The sequence below is a fragment of the Hemitrygon akajei genome, chromosome 15 (assembly GCF_048418815.1).
Source record: "Hemitrygon akajei chromosome 15, sHemAka1.3, whole genome shotgun sequence".
NCBI classification, from domain to species: Eukaryota; Metazoa; Chordata; class Chondrichthyes; order Myliobatiformes; family Dasyatidae; genus Hemitrygon; species Hemitrygon akajei.
In genome coordinates this window covers 78984833-78998919 of record NC_133138.1, presented here as the reverse complement: position 1 = coordinate 78998919, position 14087 = coordinate 78984833, and positions in this window count along the sequence as shown.

Sequence of the window (14087 nt, the reverse complement as noted above, 5' to 3'; positions counted from 1 at the left end):
GAATGTGGTGTATATGGACTTTAGTAAGGCATTTGACAGGGCTCCCCTTTCTCATTCAAAAAGTCAGGAGGCAGGCGATCCAGAGGTACAGCTGTGTGGATATAGAATTGGCTTGTCTATAGAAGGCAGAGGGTGTTGTAGATGGAACATGCTCTGCCTGGAGGTCAGTCACCAGTGATGTTCCACAGGGATCTGTTCTGGGACCACTGTTCTTTATGATTTTTATAAATGAGTTAGATGAGAAAGGAAGGATGCATTAGTGAGTTTGCAGATGACGTGAAGGTTGGTAGAGTTCTGGTTAGTGTAGGTTGTCATAAATTGCAACAGGACATAGACAGGATGCAGAGCTGGGCTGAGGAATGATAGAGTTCAATCCAGTATGAAGTGACTCTCTTTGGTAGGTTGAATTTGAAGGCAGAATACAGGGTTAATTGCAATATTTCCAGCAGTGTGAAGGAACAGAGGGACCATGTCCTGAGATCCCTCAAAGTTGTTGCGCAAATGATAGGTTTGTTAAGAAGGCATATAAGAAGGCCTTCAATAGTCAGTGGATTGAGTTCAAGAATCGCAGCTCTATAAAACACTGATTAGACCACGCTTGGAATATTGTGTTCAGCCTGGCCACCTCATCATTGGAAGTACGTGGAAGCTTTAGCGAGGGTACAGAGGAGATGTACCAGGATGCTGCCTGGACAAGAGAACATGTCTTATGAGGATAGGTTGAGCCAGCTGGAGCTTTTCTCTTTGGAGCCAAGGAGGATGGGAGGTGACTTGATAGAGTTGTACAAGATGATGAGGCATAGATTGAATGGGCAGCCAGTGACTTTCTCCGAGGGTGGAAATGGCTAATACAAACGGGCCATAACTGTAAGGTGATTGGAGGAAAGTATAGGGGTAGGAAAGAAATGTACTCAGCATTTTTTTTTACTCAGAGGGTGGTGAGTGTGTGGGACACCCTGCCAAGGTTGGTGGTAGAGGCAGATACGTAACGGATATTTAAGAAACTCTTTATAATGGTAGGAAATAATGAGGGCTTTGTAGGAGGTAAACGTTAAATTGATGCTAGAGTAGGTTCAAAGGACAGCACGGCATCATGAGCCAAAGCGTCTGTACTGTGATATAATGTTCTATGTTTTATGTTTGAGTCGCATTCACAATTAATAACATGGATCAACGGATGATGGTATAGCTGATATTTTTCCGTATAACTATTGTTGGAGAAATTAGTTATAATCAGGGTTGTTGCGTGACCTAATTAATCAAGACTATAAGGCAGATGATATAGAGCAGAATTAGGGAATTTGGCCAATTGAGTCTGCTCCATCATTTGATCATGGCTGACCCATATCCCTCTCAAACCTTCTCCTCATAATCTTTCACGCTCTGACTAATTGAGAAACTATCAAGCTCGGCCTTAGATACACTCAGTGACATGACCTCCACAACCACCTGTGGCAATGAATTCCACAGATTCACCACACTCTGGCTAAAGAAATTCCTCCTCATCTCCATTCTAAACAGATGTCCCCCTTTGCTGAGGCTGTGCCCACTGGTCTCGGACACCAATACTACAGGAAACGCCTTCTTGATCTAGACATTTTAACATTCAATAGTTTTCAACGGGATCTCCCCCGCATTCTTCTGAATTCCAGCGGGTACAGGCCCACAACCATCGAATGCTCCTCATACGATAAGCCTTTTTTTGAATCATTTTTGTGAAGCTCCTCTGGACCCTCTCCAATGCCAGCACATTCTTTCTTAGTTAAGGGGCACAAAACCACTCACAATACTCCAAGTGAGGCTCACCAATGCCTCATAAAGCCTTCAGCATTATATCCTTGTTTTTATATTCCAGTCCTCTTGGAATATAAATACGAACTTTGCATTTGCCATCTCACAACCAACTCAACTGCAAGTTATCCTTTAGTGTATCCTGCATGAGGACTCTTAAGTCCTTTTTCACCTCCGATTTTTTAATTTTCTCTCCACTTAGAAAATAGTCTGTGCTTTTATTCCTTTTACCAGAGTGCATGCACTTCCCGGCGCTATATTCCATCTGCCACTCCCTTGGCCATTCTCCTAATCTGTCCAAGTCCTTCTGCAGCCTCCCTGGTTCTTCAACACTACCTGCCCCTCCACCTATCTTTGTATTATCCACAAACTTGGTCACAAAGCCATCAATTCCATCATCCAAATCATTGACATATAATGTAAAACAAAGCAGACCCAACACTGACCCTGTGGGTCACCACTAGTCACCTGCAGCCAATCAGAAAAGGCTCCCTTTATTCCCATTCTTTGCCTCCTGCCAAACAGCTAATGCCCTATCCATGCTTTCTCTAATACCATGGGCTCCTGTCTTATTAAGCAACCTCAGGTACAGCAACTTGTCAAAGGCCTTCTGAGAATCCAAATACACAACATCCTTGTTTATCCTGCTTGCTATTTCCTCAAAGAATTCCAACAGATTTGTCAGACAAGATTTTCCCTTAAGGAAACCATACTGACTTTGACCTATTTTATTCATTTGCCCTGAAGTACCTAGAAATCACTTTTTTCCAAGAAACGTCTTCTCCACATCCATTCTATCTTGCCAACCACTGAAGTCAGGCTAACTGGCCTATAAATTCCTTCCTTCTGCCTCCCTTTTTGCAATTTTCCAGTCACCCAGAACCATGCCAGAATCCATTGCCTTTTGAAGGGTCATTACTACTGTATTCACAATGTCTTCAGCCATCTTCCAGAAACCTTGGGTGTAGTCCACCTGGTCCAGATGTCTCATCCACCTTCAGACCTTTCAGCTCCCCTAGCACCTTCTCCCTAGTAATAGCAACTGTACTCACTTATCCCTCCCCCCCCCCCCCGAAACTATCAAATGTCCAGCATACTGTTAGTGTCTTCCACAGTGAAGACTGATTCAAAACTACTTATTCAGTTCATCCAGTTATTCAGTTCCTTGTCCCCCATTACTACCTCTGCAGTGTCATTTTCCAGTGGTCCAATAACTGCTCTCACCTCTCTTTTACTTTCTATATATCTAATAAAAAGTCTTTAGGTATTCTCTTTGATATTATTGGCTAGCTTACCTACAAACTGTATTTCATCTTTTCCCTCACGGCTTCTTCAATTTCCTTCTGTTGGTTAATATAAGCTTCCTTATTCTCTAAATTCCCACTGTTTTTCTCTATTATATGCCTTCTCTTTGGCTTTATGTTGGCTTTGACTTCACTTGTTTGCCACGGTTGCATTATCCTGCCTTTAGAATACTTCTTCTTTGGGAAGTATCTATTCTGCACCTTCCAAATTGCTTCCAGAAACTCCAACCATTGTTGTGTTGCCATCATCCCTGCTAGTGTCCCTTTCCAATCAACTTTGGCCAGCTCCTCTCTAATGCCTCTGCAATTCCCTCTACCCTACTGTAATACTGATACATTTGACTTTAGCTTCTCCCTGTCAAGTTCCAGGTTGAATTCCCTCTTATTATGATCACTGACTTGTAAGGGTTCCCTTCCCTTAAGCTCCCTAATCAAATCCGATTAATTACACAACACTCAATCCAGAATAGCTGATCCCCTAGTAGGCTCAACCACAAGCTGCTCTAAAACAGCATCTCATAGGCATTCTACAAATTCTCTCTTTTGGAATCCAAAATCAGCACTAACTATAGATTTTCCCGATCTACCTGCATATGAAATCCCCTTGACTATTGTGACATTGCCCTTTTGACATGCATTTTCTATCTCCCATTGTAATTTATGGCCCACATCCAAGCTACTGTTCATAAGCCTGTATAAAACTCCCATCAAGGACTTTTTACACTTGCAATTTCTTAACTCTACCCACACCAATCCTACTTCTTCCGACCCTATGTCATCTCTTTCGAAGGATTTGATTTCATTTTTTACCAACAGAGCGACACCACCCCCTCTGTCTACCTGCCTGTCGTTTCTAAACAATGAGCAGTCTTGGATGATATGCTCATACCTATAATCTTTTAATTAATTGCACTATTAATCGACAACAGCTAATGGGTGGCATTGTACTCACTGGCAGCATAGTCCTCAGTGCAACTGATCTGTCCTTTCACTTATGGACTTGGCATTGAGTCCAATGGATTGGAGTTGACATGTTGAGTTAAGGGCTCACAAGCTACTCTGATTTGAAGGAGGGATTTTGCATGTGGGGAGTTGTCTCTGCCAGCCCTCATCATTCTGACCAAGGCCAGACAAACACAGAGACTGGGCCAGATCAGGTATGAATCTGGACAATATTTATGTATCTCTGGTAGGGAAGTACTGCCTTGTACTGTATCTCCAGAACTTCCAGTGTAAAATGCTTTGAAAGTGCTTTGCATTAGCGACCGTCAATGCTAAGAAATTTCCCAGCCCCAAGATAAGCAGTTGCTGGGGGTTATTTAGAACTTTTCAAAACTGGCTGGGAGCATCAAACAAGCCAACCAGATCTATCAAAGTTAAAGTATTTGCTGGCAGTAATCTTGCTGAATTTTGGAGCAGGCTTTAGCTGTTCAATATCTCACCACAATCCTTGCATAAACGAAGGCATCCACTTCCCACACTGTTCTTCCTACAACTATGCTTTTTTTTCAAGAGCTCCGGCACTTTTCTACATGCAATTTTCTCTAAAAGTTTAAGATAGTCATGTTAATTGTGAAATGGGTGAGTTCAGCTCATGTAGGTGTAAGAGTACAATAAATGGCAAACACGAGAAAATCTGCAGCGGGTGACTTTATTCCCATCTTCACTGAGAGATTAAAAGGCCATTTATTGTATGCAACACACACAAAATGCTGGAGGAACTCAGCAGACCAGGCAGCATCTTTGGAAAAGAGTTATCTGAGGAAGCACCTGGGCCCGAAACATCGAAGTTTTGCTCTTTTCCATAGTTTGCTGAGTTCCTCCAGCATTTTGTGGATGTTGCATACAATAAATGGTCTTGTAATCTCTCAGTGAAGATGGGAATAGTCACCCATGGGTGCAGGAAACCTTTGCCACATGCATGCTGGTCAAGGACCAGGGCTTGGCCACAACGATGTCTGGTGACCATCACTTACATGAAGACTGACCAAAGGATGGGTCACACTGCATTCCAGCATATATTTGGAGTCTACCAGAAGAAGGGAAAAATGATGGAGGCATAAGATATGAAAGGAAACTGTTAATTTCTCTGATAGTTTTTGTTGTCTAATTGCAATCTGATGGAGAAAGTCACTGTAATTTGAGTGCTTATAATGATTATAATAATTATCAATGTTTTGAATAATTACTATTGTCAGTGTGGGGTGGAGAGGAATTGCTAATGGTTTCCTGTTTCCACTCTAAGCTATCAGCATAGCATTTCTGAAATATGACATGCTTAACGGTTGAAGTCTAGCACAGTCATAGTCACACAGCACCGGAGGGCTCATTAGCCCACTGCACCACATTTCCACCAATTCAGAACAATGAGGGGGTGACCTGTCGAATACTGAAAGGACGTGGACAGGATGTTTCATACGTGGGGGGGGGGGGTCTAAGACCAGTGGACACAGCCTCAGAATAGAGGGGAGTCCTTTTAGAAAGGAGATGAGGAGGAATTTATTTAGCTAGAGAGTGGTGAACCTGAGGAACTTGTTGCCACCTGCAGCTGTGGTGGCCAAGTCACTGGGTATACTTAAGGCAGAGGTTAAAAGATTCTTGGTTGGTCAGGGCATGGGGAGAAGGCAGGAGATTGGGGCTGAGAGGGAAAATGCATCAGCCTTGATGAAATGACAGAACAGACTCAATGGGCCAAATGGCCTAATTTCGCTCCAATATCTTATGGCCCTATGGACTAAATTACAGTTTATTTCCCCTGCATTCTCATCAGTTCCTACCAGATCGCACCACTTACTTGCATGCTTGGGGCAAATTACAGAGGCCAGCTGAATTTCCGCACATCTTTAGGACTTTACAGAAACCTGAGGCACCTGGGGAGCCCCCATGGTTGCAGGGACAACACAGAAAACTCCACATGGACTAAACCTGAGATCAGGTTTGAACTCAGAACTCTGTGAGACCGGTGCTCCACCAGCTGCTCTGCTACACCATTCACTAAGCTCGTTGGAGACTGATCGTGTTTGAATAGTAAAAAAAAATCAATGTTTATTTAAACAACACACACAAAATGCTGGAGGAACTCAGCAGGCCAGGCAACATCTATGGAAAAAAGTGAACAGTCAACGTTTTGGTCCAAGACCCGGAACATCGAAGGTACATTTTCCCATAGATGCTGCCTGGCCTGCTGAGTTCCTCCAGCATTTTGTGTGTGTTGCTCAGATTTCCAGCATCTGCCGATTTTCTCTTGTTAATGTTTATTTAAAGGCAGGTTTATTGAATCAAACATTTCTAGAGTGGAGACATTGTTTTCTTGTGTACTTCAGGTCTTAAGAGTGAGGACAAATAAGACCCACTGCTTCAATTGTTCAGTTATTGGGCTGGCCATAGTAACATCATGGTAACAGGTCGTTCAGCACAACTCATCTGTCCTGACCAAAATGTCTGCTTGAGCTAGTTCCATTTCTCCACATTTGACCCAAACATTTTGTATCCAGGCGCTTGCCTAAATATCCTTTAAAGATATTTATCACATATTGATAATTGGTTGTCCATTGTATCCAATGATGCCCGTTAAATTTGTGCAGTTTTTCCGATAAAAACTGCACGAAGAAACCTGTACAGGAGAGTTTTAAACTGGAAAAGCTATTGCACAGGGGGAGTTCCACGTCTCGATCTTTGAAGTGCAGGTCCAGTGGTAAGGGTAGTACCAGGAGGGAGATTAGTGGCAAGGGACAAATGGAGATGTGTGGGGGAGGGAGGTAAAGATGTATCTTGTGGTAGGATCCCATCGAAGATGGCGGAGCACAGCCTGGTTGGCGGGGGTCTCTAATGATAGATGCAGCTTTCTTGCGACAATGCTCCATGTACAGTAGGTGGTGGGGGAGGACTTTACCTGTGATGCACTGGCTATATCCACTATTCCTTTGCCCTTTCCATTCAGTGTACAAGCAATAAAAAGGGAAATGTGGGAGGATATTGCCCAAACACTAAAGCAGTATACATAATTATTTTCTATATATCCATGTACTGTCAGATACAGAATTGGATCAATACACACTCAGATATCAATCAGATCAATGTGTATTGTTTCCATACCAGATCGTGATGTAACCAGTCAACCACCCACCTATAGAAGTTTGTCAAAGTTTTAGATGACCTGTGAAACGGAGACTCCTCTTCCTCCCTTCTGAGGGAGATGGAGAGCCTGTGGCCTGTCGAATGCCGGGTGAACGAGTAGTCTTTGAGGTAACTGCAAGTCTGTGTCTTTGCTGTTGCTTTGCTCACACTTGAGTGCTCGGTGGCGATGCTGATGCCTTTTATTTGCCAGTGGGGAGGGGGGATTGTTACTCTCGCGTAAGAGGGAGGGGGAGCTGGGGGGGCTTTGGAGTTCTAAAATTTAGCTGTCATTCCTTCTTTGGGGGCACTCCTCTGTTTTTGTGAATGGTTGTGAAGAAAAAAGCATTTCAGAACACATGTTGTATATATTTCTCTGATATTAAACGTACCTTTGAACATGCTGAGTCGTTGCAAATGTCTAAGTAGAAACTCGTGGTAGTTACTTCATAACGGCACTTCTGAGCTGGACGCAGGACAGATCCTCCGAAACGATAACTCCGAGGAATTTGAAGTTGCTGACCCTCTCTACCTCTGATCCTTCAATGAGGACTAGCTCATGGACCTCTGGTTTCCTCCCCCTGAGGTCAGTAATCAGCTCCTTGGTCTTGCCGACATTGAGTGGGCACCAAATAGCCCCATTGGAACTCCTCCCTCTCCACAGAAATATCCTCTTGAAGTTCTGGCATGATGTTTTCTTTAATCAAAAAAGCTACTTTTACTTTTCTCTTTCTCCATCATGTCTGCAGCAACTGCACTGTGGAATATTAAACTGCCCATTCCTTAATGCTGTTCCTTCTCAACTCATGTTCACAGGAAATGCTTTGTGAACTTAATCATTGATTTCAGCCACCCAACTTAAAGATTAATTGTAATTAGCTTCTTTGTTTTCAATCTCTGGCTGACTCTTCCTCTCATTCCATAACTTAATTCGGATTTGGTGACAAATGGAACTGCAAAAGTGAGAAAATGTCTCCCTCTGGTGGCTGTGGATGAAATTACTGATTTTTATTAAATTTCAGATTTAAGATTTATTTCCTACATCCACCTCACAACATGAGGGAGTAAAAATCTTTATGTTGCATCTCCGTCACAATATTCAAGCAATAAAAAGGGTAATGTTAGAGGATATTACCCAAACACTAAGATTGTATACATGAGGAAATCTGCAGATGCTGGAAATTCAAGCAACACACGCAAAATGCTGGTGGAACGCAGCAGGCCAGGCAGCATCTATAGGAAGAAGCACTGTCGACGTATCGTCCTGACGGAGGGTCTCGGCCCGATACGTTGACAGTAATTCTTCCTATAGATGCTGTCTGGCCTGCTGTGTTCCACCAGCATTTTGTGTGTGAAGGTTGTATACATAATTGTTTTGTATGTGTATGTACAGTCAGCTATGTAATCAGAACATTGGAACTCCTTTTAAATTTAAAACCTTTTGTTAATGGTTCTATTACCGGTATCTATAACTTGTTGATTGATTCTAGACAAGACTTTTTAGATAAAATAAAAAAAGCTTGGGAGGATGACCTAAATTGTCAGATTTCTGATGATAGATGGAATAAAATTCTTAAACGGGTTAATAAGTCATCTTTCTGTGCTCGTCATTCTCTTCTACAATTTAAAGTGGTTCATAGAGCTTACATTTCTAAACAGAAGCTCTCCAGTTTTTACCCGAATGTTTCTCCACTTTGTAATAAATGCAACTCTGCTGATGCCTCTTTAATTCATATGTTTTGGTTTTGCCCTACAATTGAAAAGTTTTGGCGGGAAGTATTTCATACCTTCTCTCAACTTTTTAGGGTCCAATTTGACCCAAATCCCCTTACTGCCTTGTTTGGTATTATTGCAAATGAAGACATAACTTTAAATACTCCTAACCTACAGGTTTTAGTTTTTACCTCTCTTTTAGCAAGAAGAGCAATCTTGCTTAAATGGAAGGAGTCTACCCCTCCTACACATCTTCAATGGCTATGTGATATTATGTCGTATTTAAATTTAGAAAAGATCCGCTGCTCAGTCTTAAATTCGAAACAATCTTTTTATATTTGGGGACCTTTCCTAAATTACTTTTCCAATTTATAAAGTTTAACAGTGCACAGACTTTTATGTATATTTTTATCTTCTCTTCTTAAGTGAATATGTTTTTTTTCTAATTATCCATTGCCATCCATCAGCTTTTTTCTTTGGTAGTTGGTAGGGGGTTGACTTTTTTATATATATAAAAAAAATTCTTTTATGATGTATGACCTATCTTTAAATTTTTGATTACAGAGTGGTATACCTTTTTGTGTTATGCTATAACATTTTGATCAATTTTATTACAATATATGAATGTACACAAGTTATGTTGAGATTCTGAATAAAAATATTGTAAAAAGAAAGAAAGAGGAAAGTTCACGTCCACAGATGGGCTGGGCTGGCTGCACCACACACTGCAGTGCCCTGCGATTGAGGGTAGTACAGTTTCCGTCCCAGGCAATGACACAGCCAGTCAGGTTGCTCTCGATGGTGCCCCTGTAGAAAATCTTAAAGATTTGGGGGACTCATGCCGAACTTATTCAGCCATCTGAGGTGAAAGAGGAACTGTTGTGCTTTTCTCAGCACAGCCGGTGTGTATATTCCAGGTGAGATCCTCAGTGATGTGAATTCCAAGGAACTTGAAGCTGCTAGTTCACCCTCTCAACTACAGTCCCATTGATGTCAATAATTTCTCACTGCTAATAAATGAGTGGACTTACACACGTCATGCCAGTAAATCTTTGTCAGACCTACTTGGAACGAATTTGAATGAGAATGGAGTCAGTATACATCCAATGTTACTTTGAAATTTTAAAGAATAGTCTCTTTAGTTCCAAATAATAGCGTCAAGTGAAACTATTTGTAATTGTGGTTTGCAGCTCTGAAAAATAGACAACATATTCCATAGGGATACACATCTATTTCTGGACATTTAATCATGTATAATAGACAGCTTTGGTTTATACTGGTTTGTGCCGCAGGATTCTCGAATGCAATGTGTGTTTCAAGGAATATGCTAACAGATATCAGCTCTGGCAATACAATTTTTTTGAGATTTGCATATGTAAGACACAGTACTGTTCGGCTAGCTTTTCTCTTCCCTTCAACGCGAAGTTGAGCACCAGCAAGAGAAATTAACAAGTTTTCAAGTTGTGTTCTAGTGACAACTGTTTTAATGGAACCGACTTATGTTTATTTTAAGCTGTTGAAAAATGAAGGTTTGTTATATATTGACCAATCAATTCCTTCAAGGCAATAGCAGATCAGCCGCAACGTATTTACAGACAAGTGTCCACTGGGATCTCCGAAGATATTTATATTTATATCATTCAAAGCTCAAAGTTCAAAGTAAATTTTATCATCAAAAGTATGTACATGTCACTATACACAACCCTGAGTTTCATTTTTTCAACAAATCTATAGAATAATAACTATAACAGAATCAATGAAAGACCACCCAATTAGGGCATTCAACCACAGTGCAGAAGAAAACAAACTGTGCAAACACAAAAAGAATAAACAATAATAATAATAATAAATAAGCAGTAAATATCAAGAACATGAGATGAAGAATGCTTGAAAGTGACATCACTAGTTGTGGGAACATTTCAATGACGGGGCAAGTGAAGTTATCCCTTTCGGCTCAAGAGCCTAAAATCAGTTTCACTGCAGTTCTAATAGATTCTTTGTAGTAGGGGTGAGAGCTGTCTCTTGTGGAAGACCAGACCTGACAAGGGTGAACGGGAACACATAGCCGATTTTCTTCCACTGACGTTTTTTTGGTGTTCGTGAATGTCAACAGTTCTGATTTTCTCTCCATGAGCATTTTATACCTTGGCAATATCTTGGAATTTTATTCATAACTCTAGTTGGCCAGATTAAATAGTGAACAAGAGAATATCTGCAGATGCTGGAAATCCGAGCAGCCCACACAAAATGCTGGAGGAACTCAGCAGGCCAGGCAGCATCTATGGAAGAGTACAGTCAACTTTTTGGGTTGAAACCCTTCAGCAGAACTGGAGAAAAAAACTAGGGAGTAGATTTAAAAGAAGGGGGAGTGGGTAGAGAGAACCACTAGGTGATAGGTGAAACCTGGAGGGGGAAGGATGAAGTAAAGAGCTGGGAAGTTGATTGGTGAAAGAGAAAGAAGGCCATGGAAGAAAGAAGAGGGGTGAGGAGCACCAGAGGGAGGCCCTGATGGCATGAACATTGATTTTGCAAACTTCTGCTAATGCCCCTCACTGCCCCTCCATTCACCATTTCCCACCCCTTTCCCCTCTTGCCCACCCATTGCCTCCCTCTGGTGCTCCTCACCCCTTTTCTTTCTTCCATGGCCTTCTGTCTCTTTCACCAATCAGCTCTTTACTTCATCCTTTCCCCTATCACTTTGTGGTTCTCTCTTCCCTACCCCCACGCTTTCTTCTCCAGTCCTGCTGAAGGGTTTCAGCCCAAAATGTCGACTGTACTCTTTTCCTACATGCTGCCTGGTCTGCTGAGTTCCTCCAGCATTTTGTGTGTTGCAACTTAAATACTGTAGTGGTTTGGATTCTGTTTAAAATTACTGGACCAAACAGATTTTGTGAATTGTGTCCCACTTGTTCATACCTACCTAGGAGACTACTTGTTCAAACCTCACACTCAGCACTTCCATTCCTTGGATTTTTAAGGGTGTTTATATGGATACCAGAGATCTGGATTTAGATTTAATTTGCGGCTGTGAGAAATTACCCTAATTTCATTATCCCCCCCCCCCCAAATATGTTCCATCTCCAGTGTTAAATTCAGGCCATTGAACCCACTTTTCACTTAATCTTGACAATTAGTGTAGATTGTTTTGTGACAAACAGGGTACAACTTTACAACTGATAGACAGCCTCGTCTTCCCCAGTGACTCAGTTGCACTATCTAATTAAGTGGAAGCAGGCCAATATCCTCACAATGGCCTGCGGGGGTGTTCCTTTAGAAAGCAGCCAGCAAGCGATATTTAACAAGCAGAAAACATGTGTCTGCATTCAAAAGGACAAGAATGTCACTTGCAGCCTTACTTATGGTGCTGCTAGTCACAGGGAACGTCTCACATTTGTGCTTAGTGTACATCTCTGTAGTATTAGCATATACAAATTCACGTGACATTTTATAATGAGCTCTTTATTAGGCTGCAGAATGAGTTGAACAATCCCTACTAAGCAGTGACTTAACAGTAAGCTTGTTTGAAACAAAGCAATCCAGCACTCAGTTCTTTTTTTGCTTTGAACTCTCAAAGTTTGCAAAAGTCAATATGAAATTTGAAAAAAGTTGCCCAAATCAATATTTACAGAGCAAAGATCCCATTTTTGCTGCACTTATTCTGTCTAACTTTTTACTGTGATAAGCATTAGCTTTTCTCAGTTCTTAATAGGGGCTTGATTCGATTTTCCATGAGTGAAAGCAAGGAGAATAGTCAGTCACGGAACACTACAGCACAGAAACAGGCCCTTTGGTCCATCTGACCCATTCCGCCTAGTCCCACTGACCTGCACCCGGACCATAACACTCCCATCCTGGTTCCTATCCAAGTTTCTCTTCAATGTTGAAATCGAAACGCATCTATCACTTCTGCTGGCAGCTCATTCCACACTCTCACTGCCCTCTGATTGAAGACATTCCCTCCCATATTCTCCTTAAATGTTTCAACTTTCACCCTTAATCCATGACCTCCATTTGTAGTCTCACCTAATGTCAGTGGAAAAAGCCTGCTTGCATTCACCTTATTTGTACCGCCCCCCCCATAATTTTGTTTACCTCTATCAAATCTCCCCTCATTTACTATGCTGTAGGGAATACAGCCGTAACCTATTCAACCTTTCCTTATAACTCAGGTCATAAGTCCTGGCAACATCCTTCTCAATTTTCTCTGCAGTCTTTCAATCTTATTTTACATCTTTCTGTAGGTAGGTGACCAAAACAATGCAAAATACTTCAAATTAGGCCTCAGCAATGTTTTATACAACTTGAAGATAACATTGCAACTTCTGTACTCAATATTTTGATTTATGACGGCCATTGAGCCAAAAGCTTTCTGTACAACCCCATCTACCTGTGAGGCCACTTTCAAGGAATTATGGATCTGTTCTACCCAAATCCCTCTGTTCTACCACACTCTTCAGTGCTCTGTCACTCATTGTGCAAGTCCTACCCTTGTTAGTCCTCCCAAAGTGCAACACCTCACACTTGACTGCAATAAATTCCATCTACTATTGTTCAGCCCATTTTTTCCCGGTGTTCCAGATCCCACTCCAAGCTCTGATACTCTCCCTTGCTGTCCACTACACCCCCCCCCCCCCAATCTTGGTGTCATCTGTAAGTTTGCTGATTCAGTTTATCAATTATCACCCAGGTAATTGATAAAGATGACAAACAAACAGTGGTGTGCCTCAGGGATCTGATCTGGGACCCCTTTGCTTTGTGATTTTTATAAATGACCTGGGTGAGGAAGTGGAGGGATGGTTGGTAAATTTGCTGATGACACAAAGGTTGGAGATGTTATGGATAGTGTGCAGGGCTGTCAGAGGTTACAGCAGGACATTGATAGGATGCAAAAATGGGCTGAGAAATGGCAGATGGAGTTCAACCCAGATAAGTATGAGGTAGGTCATATATGATGACAGAGTACAGTATTAATTACAAGACTCTTGGCGGTGTGGAAGATCAGAGGGATCTTGGGGTCAGGTAGTATCTATGGAAAGGAGTAAACAGTTGCTATTTCAGGCTGAGACCCTTCGTCAGTATTGCCAGATCCTGTGCGAAAAGGAGCTAAAGGTGCCAGATTCTCCTCTTTAATGTCTCTTCTTTCCTTTTCAAAGTGGCTGCGGTCCT